Consider the following 9586-nt stretch of genomic DNA (forward strand, 5'->3'; position numbering starts at 1 on the left):
CAGATGTGTGACAGCTAACAGGCTGATCTAACTACAGTAAAATAATTTTCTGTATTATTCATGTGATATTTGAAATCATGATTGTAGGAACAAATGAGCTACCCAAAAACTGGAAATGAAGGCTGCCTCATTAATAATGCATTGGGCAGGACACGCTGGAAAGCGGGAGCACAGACGGCTCTGAGCATATGGATGGGAGAGTCGCAGTCCCCGGGGCCCTTCCAGGACAGGCAGCACAGGCCAGGCCGGCAAAGAGGGCCAGGGGTCAGCACCAGGATACACCTGTGCTTCCTCTTTGAGGATGGGTCTGCTTCAACCTCATGGGGCCTTGCTTCTCTCTTCAGGTGTCCCCAAGGCTTGCCTTCCGCATCTGGCCAGGACCACTGTCTGCCCCTCTGATCCCTCAGCCCTGCCCAGGTCATGAACTAGCAGACCTCACAGAGGCCAGGAAGCCATAACACTGGCTCCTGGTCCTCAGAGCTAGAACGTGTCTGGTTGGGAGACTACCACATTCACTGCTGTGAGATTCAATCCTCTTGTCCCGGGAAGTCAGCATGTGACTTTGCAACAAACAAAACCCCAAAGTCATATCCACTTGTCAGGTGAAAACTTAAAGCCATTCTGTTGGAGAGGGTAGCACCACCAGCCTGTCTCTCTGAGACTTTGATGATGAGGGTATAGGACGGGAGGGGAGAAAGCACCTCCCTATTGGCATGTTAAGTCTGGTTTTTCCAGACAAGCACCCAAGAGCTGGGGCAGTATGTTCAGGCTTTATGGCTCTGCGTGAACTGACCCGAAAACTGGGGCAAGTCAAGCAGCCTCTCTGGCCTGAGTTTCCTCTTTCGGCAAATGGAATTAGTAGTAGCTACATGTCATAGTATCCTGTGACAAAGAGGACCATTTTAGAAGGAAATAATTGAGAGCCTAGTTGGGAAGCTCTCTGGTAGGTATAAATGTAGCAATATAGTATTGTCCAGTTCATTTCTTTACCTAATTACACTTTACCTGTCCCAAGGGTCATGGTACTACCAGTGCTACCAACTCTCTAACCACACCCCTAATGCCAGGTTCTGGCCTTAGAGATCTGGAGACCGCTCCTAGGTCTTGCATGGAGTGCTGGACTGGGAGAACGTGAGAAGCTCCCCAACCCCCCAAGAAGTGTGACAGGCTAGGTGCTTCCCCAAACGGGGCTGGGAGTGGCCTTGGAAATGACTACAGAGGTGGTTGGGCCAGCTCCAGCGTAAGGAGGCCGTCACCACCTGTATAGCCTGAGCCACCAGCGAGGCCCTTCCAGGCTACCACGGAACAGACAAGAGCACATTGGTGAGATGTCGGGGGAGAAGAGGCACCATCGCTAACAGGCATTTATGCAGGGTCAGGACCTCACATCCTCCGGGTCTGACAGCTGGCCTTCCAGAGGGACCCGTGGGTCCTGTGTGCTGCCTTGAGCAACTTCACCTTACGGCTGTCACCTACTCACGTGCATAGGACCACCCCCCCAAGGCTTCTTCCAGAGGCACCTTTGAGCCTCTGACCTCCTCCTGGAAGCTTGTCAGGCCAGACCCAGCCACAGCGGCCATGCTGGTCACCCACAGCCTGGATAGCAGGGTCAGCTGACCACACACTGCTGTGAACAAAGTCGACATCAACCAGGAGGCAGCAAGGAGCAACCTCCATTCTCAGGCCCAACCTCTATATACGTCAAATATGATGGAATCCCCACTCAAATTGTCTCAGATTTTTTTTTGCAAGAAAACAAATGTGCTCCCTTAAAAAATGAATTATTTCTAGTTTAGTTAAAATTCATGGGGAGGGGCAGAGAAAAATGTGGGCAATTGCTCCCCACCACTGTCAACCAGACTGGTGATTCTGAGCTATATTATGACCTACCTCCAAGAAGCTACGTAAACCTTGAGGACTTAAGAAGGTTAATAGAAAAATAAAGAATTGTTCTTGAATTATGCCCAGCAAGGACCTGCTGCACACCCATGGTGAGTGCCTGCTGGAGGCACAGGTATTAAAGGAGGAGGATCAGGAGACAGGGCCCTGTCCACTGGTCCTTGCACCCTCGGCGGGAGCTGAATACAGCTATGGCTAGTTGGCCCCGGGGGTAGGGGCTTCCTCAGCTGACCCCCCACACTTTGCTCCATAGCCCACATTCTGATTCTACATCCACTTCCTAAACCCAGCTTACTCCTCCTCATCTTCAAATCTTCCATCTCAGCAACATTGTCACTTCCTCCAGGAAGTCTTCCCTGACTTCAATGACTAGATCAAATGTTCACGCTGTAGCCCTCCCAGCACCATACCATAGAGGTGCCCCCTTTCCTGGCATTTACCACTGTTGTCAGTTTTTGTGTATATAGACAGATGGACAGATACGTAAACATGCAGATGATTACAGATAGATAGATACACTCAGGAAATTAATGGGCAAATGTCCACCTGCTCCAGGAGGCTGACCTCCACACAGGAGGTTTCTCATCTGTGTGCCCTGCTGCCTGCCAGGCCTGGTTCACTGAACACCTTCAGGAAACACATGTTGAATGACTGAGCAAAGAGTAAGTGGATGGTCCTCTGTGTCCTCAGGACCCAGGGGAGGCTCCGAGGCAGGAGGTCACAGAGCTGACTACAGATGCAGGAGTAGTCAGAGCAAGGACAACAGGGCCCCCTCCTGCTGGGACCTCGGTTCCAGGCACAGTGAAGGGGGAGATCAACACCTGGGAAGGCCTAGCTCTAAGGGACCAACACCCTGACGGGGGAGACCAGAAGGAACCCAAAAATTCTCCCAGTCAGGAGCCCAGAGAACCTGTGCTCCAGAGCACCTTGCTGCGTGGCCTTGGAGCCGAGTATGTTGCAGTTTTAGCCCAAGAAAAACACACTGGTTAGGGGCTTCCAGCTCTAAGAAGAGCAATCAGCCAGAGAACATGGGTTATCAGGAATTTAAAGACAGAACAAGGGCCTGGACTTTCCTCCTGCCAACTGAGTGCCAGTCCATGAGGTATAAAGTAGGTCAGTTGCTCCCTGGTGTGGAGGTGCTGTATATTTTTATAACTAGGTTTGAACATCATCAGGTGATGAGCTTATAACACTGCTGTCCCCTAGGGCATGGCCTCAATTTATAAGCCTAATTTTTAACTGAAGGCGGGATCAAATGCCACTAATGCGTTAAGATCCCCAGGGAGGACGGGTATACAGTGCACAGTGATTATACAAAGGGTCAAGGTGGATGGCCTGGCTGTGGAAGGCAGGGCAACGCCTAATGAATCATGCACACTGGGTACGTGAGGATCCTCAGGGCTGGCTGTCCACAGCCTTTTGTGGAACATGCCCAGCTGTGATCAGCCTCCTTTTCCTTCTGCCTCCTCCTCCTAATAGCACTTTATCTTCTCTGGGTGCCTTCAGTTGTTCCTCTAACAGCTCTGAGAGGCAGGCTGGGCTCATCAGGTATTGGAGCCAGGAGAGGTGCGAGGCCTCACCCATGGTCACCTGTATATCTGTCAGGGCCAGAGCCCAGTCCTAGCCTGGCCTACACTACTCAGGGCCTCTGATACCAGAGGCACCTGGGCCTTCAGCAAGGGGCTCACCTGGCCTGAGAGATGCCCAGGGAGCAGCAGGGAGACATGCCAGCATTCTGAGACTGTAGCTGGCCCCCGCATGGCCATGCCAGGCCTTATGGCAGAGCACTACATGCTCCCCCAAACTTGTTTCCCCCTCCTCCTGGGCCTTCAGCTAGATGACATGTCCCAGCTGCCCCTGTGGTTAGATGTGGCCATGTGCCTGAGTCCTGACCTGTGGAATGTGGGCACAAGTGATGCGTGCTCCTTGCAAACCTAGCCCGTACAAACCCCTGCCCCTGGAGAGTCACCTGCTGCTTTCCATTCTGGCCAGAGTGGAGACCACCCCTAAGTGGCCATGGGTCCTTGAAGTCAGCAGTCATGACATGGAGGGGCCTGAGTCCCTCAGTCGCTGCATCAGCTGCCTGATCAGGGTCACCCCAAATGGACTAAGTGTGAGTGAGAAATAAGCTTTAATAACATTATTGGTCTAAGCCACTGAAATATCAAGAATGTTCTGTCTTCCCTTGATAGATACCCCAAGCGGCCATGACCGATACTACCTGGCCTCCTCTCCCAGCTCAGGAAGCTACAGAGCTAGGTATAGAAATGCAGTTTAAGGATCAGGAGCGCAGAAAGGGACAGACAACCACCATGCAGAAAAGGAATAGAAGCCTAAGTGAGCTTGGGCCTGGCCAGAACTTTCCACAGGCAGGCACACCTGAGCTCCAAGTTGAGCCTCTCAGGGCTCATGCACATCTGACCACAATAGGAGGCAGAAGGGCCTGGTGGGAGAAGCACCTGCCCTCGGGAAAGCCAGTCCCACTACAGGGCCCTGCGTGCTCCCTGGGGATCAGATCCCTCGCCTATAAAGAGGAGCAGCAATAGCCTCTAAGGCAACAGAAGTGAATATGCCAAAGATGAAACTGCTTCAAAAAGTCAAGCAATTAAGGTACTTTGACTTTTTCTATGAGGGGACCTCCAACTGGAGAACTGGATCCCACCGTGGCCCCACCTTGGATGCCATAGACTTACCAAAAGCAGTGATCAGCCTTAAAGGGAAACGTGTCTGAAGCAGTCCTCTCATAGCTCAGAGCAGCTTCTGACTCTTCTGGACAGAAAAAAAGAAACGGGAGTACCAGATGCAGCACCTGCCGGGACCTCTGGCCTGGCCTCTCTGTCCCAGCCGTAACCTGGGAAAGAGCCGTGAGGATGGAGTTAGCTGCTGTGCATAAGGCATTCTGCACACAATAAGCCTCACTAAAAGTTGGCTGATACTCTTAGATTCAGGCAAGTGGGGAAGAGGAAAGCTGGTGAGGGCTCCGGCTGAGTTCTGGACGCCCTGACCCTCTGCATTCTCCCACATGCCAAGCCCCAAAGGCAGGCTTCCTGAATTCAGAAGCTAAATTTGAATCCCAAACTTGACAGAGAGAAAGGCCACCCAGCCCTGAGTTCCCAGATTTGAGCAGCCATGCCTGCGTGGGGAAGCATCCCGACCTCAGGCGGCCTGCTCCAGGCTCCGTGTGCTACCACACCTCCAAGGACGGACCAGCCCAGTGCAGCCAGGCAACAGGCTAGGAACCCTGCTCTCAAGGCAGGCAAGGGAGCCAAGAGGCAAGACACAGCCACAGCAGCTCCAAACAGCCCCACAGGCAGGAGCTGCTGGGAGTGCTAAGGAGGAGTGAGCTGGCTGCAAAACAGCGAGGCCAGGCCTGGGCGTGGAGCAGGTGTAGGATGCACACACAAGGCCCGGAGGAAAGCCCAGAGGACTTCTGTCTGACCCCAAAGACCACAACCTACATACTCTATGCAGACTGGCCCCGGGCTAGCAGGATGCTCACCATATGGAGGCCAAGCCAACAGGAGAGAGACCAAGGCATCTTCGGAACGCTGGCATGGGAGCTGCACTGAACGAACCACCTTCTGAGGGTGGCCAAGATGGCGGAGTAGAAGGATGCTCGTAGCTCACCCTGTCCCACGAATACACCGAGAGAGACATCCACGGACCCACCCAATCACTCAGAACATTTGCTGAATTCTGACAGGACATTGCCTTCTTCAAAAGACAAAATTCACCACAAATCTTGTAGGAAAAAAGAAAGAAGGAAAAAGGAATTTAGTGCAAGACCGGTCCTTCAGGAGGAAGTGGCAAAGGAGGAATAGCGCTCATTCGCTGGGTCTCCCCCTCTCCAACAGAGGTCAGCGGGATGGAGGGGGAACCTCCGAGGCTTGGATCTGTACAGAACAGCCCTTGACCAACAGAATTAAGTGAAACAGGCACAAAGGGTCCCCGAGACCCCCAGCCCTAGACGCGAACCTGCATGGGTGGGACAGGCTGCCAGAGCCGGGCAGAGGAGTAGGGCCGGCTGTATAGAGGCAACCCCGGGGGACTGCAGTGTGCTGTGCGCTGTGGCTGGGAGGGTATTCAGAGACCAACATGGGTGCCCCATAAAATAAAATTTTTAAAAAAGCAAAGCAACACTGCTGGTGTGCACTGTGGGGAGGGGCGCCGTAGCCTTTGTCTCCTCAGACCCTCAGCACCATTGCTGGCCCGTTCTCAGGAGAAGAGAGGCGGGGCCCAGCCACAGCCACCATATTCCCAGGTGCGCTCCCAGGTGGAGGCGGGGTAGAAACCAGAATCCGTACCCAGGTGCTCTGCAACCTCATAGGCAGGACTGAGATTTGTTTACAGCCCCAGGCAGAAGGGAGGGTTCAGCTCTGCGCCTCTGTGGACTCGTGCCTCTAAGACAGAGGAACAAGGAGTGGAGTTCTGACACAGAGGAGGGGCGAGGGCTGGTGCGGCCATTTTTTGTGAGACAGCGTGGAGCAGCCCCAGGAGCGACACTGAACTGGGCATGACCCGCCCACCTACTTTGCGCAGTCGCAGCGCTGGGAGGGGGCCGTGACCTGCCCGCCAACCACCAACCCGGAGCAGACTTGGGGCTGAGAGCTGCACAGACCAGGGGGGCGAACTGAGGGCTTCTGGAACAACCGATGGGAGTTTCCACAGCGGGGCGAGGGCGGGAGCAGCAACAACCACAGAACAAAAAGGAATCTGCACTCAATAGCCAAGGTAGGCTCTGGCCACCACAACGCCAGCCACACCTCCAAACAAAAGGATAACAGCCAAAAGGCAGGGAAGGAAGACTTGGCAATTACCCATACTAAAAACAGGCCTCGTGACAAAATTATTATGAGTGCACCATCTCCATGGGAACACATTCTCTCCCTTTTTTCATTTTTCTTTTTTTTTTTAAATTTTTATTTAATTTTTTATTCTTTTTATTTTTTAAATCTTTTCTTAAATTTTCTTTTTTTAAATGTTATTGAGTTTTTATAATTTGTCTCAATTTGATTTTCTTTTTCTTTTGCTCTTCTGTTATTTATTATATTCTGTTTTCAAATCTTTTTTCTTTTAAAATTTTTTAATTTTTTAAATTTTCTTAATGTTTTTTATTTTAGTTTTTATTTTAATTTTTTTTAATTTTTCCCCTTTAAAAATTTTTTTTAATTTTTTTGTTTAAAGAGAAAAGACAGTCTCTTCAGCAAGTCGTGTTGGGAAAACTGGATAGCAGCGTGTAAATCAGTGATGTTAGAACACTCACTCCATACACAAAAATAAACTTAAAATGGCTTAAAGACTTAAATATAAGACAAGACACAATAAATCTCCTAGAAGAAAACATAGGCAAAACATTCTCTGACATAAATCTTAGCAACATTCTCCTAGGGCAGTCTATCTAGGCAATAGAAATAAGAACAAAAATAAACAAGTGGGACCTAATTAAACTCATAAGCTTTTGTACAGCAAAGGAAACCATAAGCAAAACAAAATGACAACCTACGGAATGGGAGAAAATATTTGCAAATGATGCGACTGACAAAGGCTTGATTTCCAGAATATATGAACAGCTCACACAACTTAATAACAAAAGAACAACCCACCCAATCCAAAAATGGGCAGAAGACCTAATCAAGCATTTCTCTAATGAAGACATATAAACGGCCAATAGACATATGAAAAAATGTTCAATATCACTAATTATCAGAGAAATACAATGAGGTATCACCTCACACCAGTCAGAATGGCCATCATCCAAAAGTCCATGAATGATAAATGCTGGAGAGGGTGTGGAGAAAAGGGAACCCTCCTACACTGCTGGTGGGAATGTAGTTTGGTGCAGCCATTATGGAAAAAGTATGCAGATTTCTCAAAAAACTAAAAATAGACTTACCATATGATCCAGCAATCCCACTTCTGGGTATATATCCAGAAGGAGCTCTAAGTCGAAAAGACACATGCACCCCAATGTTCATAGCAGCACTATATCCAATAGCCAAGACATGTAAGCAACCTAAATGTCCATTGATAGATGACTGGATAAAGAAGCTGTAGTACATTTATATACTGGAATACTACTCTGCCATAAAAAAGAATAAAATAATGCCATTTGCAGCAACATGGATAGACCTAGAGATCATCATTCTAAGTGAAGTAAGCCAGAAAGAGAAAGAAAAATACCACATGATATCACTCATACGTGGTATCTAAAAAAGAAAAACAAAAGGGACACTATGAACCCATCTACAAAACAGAAACAGACTCGTAGATTTAGTAAACAATCTTATGGTTACTGGGCAAAGGGGGTGGGAGGGGATAAATTTGGAAGTTTGAGATTTACAATGTTAACAACTATATATAAAAATAGATTTTTTTAAAGTTTATTTTGTATAGCACAGGAAACTATGTTCAATATCTTGTAATAACTTTTAATGGAAAAAAATATGAAAACAAATATATGTATGTATATGCATGACTGGGATATTGTGCTGTACATCAGAGATAGACACATTGTAATTGACTGTACTTCAATTAAAAAAAAACCTTCCCCCTTAACCCAGATATCATTAAGTCCCAGCAAGGGATCACCTGGGGCCCAGGGTCATCACCTTGAACAATAGCTTCTCCTTTGTCCCAGCATTCACCTTATATCTGGAGAACATCTCCAGTCTGTGCAAGGAGCCTGGTCCACTCTCCTCTACCCAGCCTCCCTTCCCTCTCACCAAGCCTTACATTCCTCATACTCTTCTCCCTCCTCAGTTCAACTCAGGAACCTGGTAAATAACTACACCCTTCTCTTCCTGAACCTGAACCATCTGACGAATAAAATACTAAGGGAGAGAAGACCAAAAAGGCAATCTGGGCCAAGCTAGAGAGGGTCCAGGTTAGGATTCAAAAAACCAGGGGAAACAAATGATGGGTTTGGGGTATCAAGTTAGAGACATTCAGTACATGCCAGGTCCTCAGTGACTTAGCACAGAGACATTGTGAACACGCAGATTAAAAACCTCTGCTTCATGGCACCTACACTCTAGTGGGACAGACTACAAAAGCAAGACACACTAGTGACACGTGAAACAGAGAAATAAGGCAGGAAATGGGATAGGGAGTGTGTGGAGGTGGGTGCAATTTTAAGTAGGGTGTGTAGGGAAGGGCTTGCTGAAAGGGTGACACTTGAGTAAAGGCATAATCAAAATTGCACGCTCAGGAACAGGGCTTGTGTGGCCAATGGAGAATGGATGGTAGGGGAGAAAGGCTGGAGACTTGTGGCCACTAGGGAGCTATGGCCATGGTCAGGGTGGAGGAGCCATGTCCCTGCTGTAGGCTGAGCCCTGTGACTTCCCCCAGGTTCACACCAGCAAAGCAAGTGAGTTCTATGCCCTCCTCTTCACTCTTGGTCACACATAGTCCCTGAGCTGAGCTGGGAGGGTTAATTCGAGCAGGCCTGGTATTGGGCTGAGCTGTGTTACTGAAGCAAGAGACGTACCTGCACAGTGCTGCCCCGGTGATCAGCACAGGAAACTCACTGATTAACAGTGTTGCTTTGCAACCACAGGTCCGAGGAGTTTCAGGGCACTTTGTACCAGCTTGACAGCATCGTTTATTGAGAACAGCAAGACTGATGATTCGCACTTAGCCTCAGTGAGACCCCCAAAAGCTTCCACCATTAGGTCAGTACCACAGCAAG

General features: G+C 49.1%; 1 long non-coding RNA gene across 1 annotated transcript in view; it reads right to left on the minus strand.

Annotated features, from left to right (window-relative positions):
- Positions 1 to 5745, minus strand: part of LOC141575282 (uncharacterized) — a 28609-nt gene extending 22864 nt beyond the window's left edge. The window contains exons 1-2 of the long non-coding RNA XR_012502755.1: positions 5399 to 5745; positions 4593 to 4750 (exon numbers count right to left, since the gene is read on the minus strand). This is a non-coding gene — a long non-coding RNA (uncharacterized LOC141575282). The remainder of the gene's footprint in view (positions 1 to 4592; positions 4751 to 5398) is intronic.
- Between the last annotated feature and the right edge of the window lie 3841 nt (positions 5746 to 9586).

Source organism: Camelus bactrianus, chromosome 3 (genome assembly GCF_048773025.1).
Source record: "Camelus bactrianus isolate YW-2024 breed Bactrian camel chromosome 3, ASM4877302v1, whole genome shotgun sequence".
NCBI classification, from domain to species: domain Eukaryota; kingdom Metazoa; phylum Chordata; class Mammalia; order Artiodactyla; family Camelidae; genus Camelus; species Camelus bactrianus.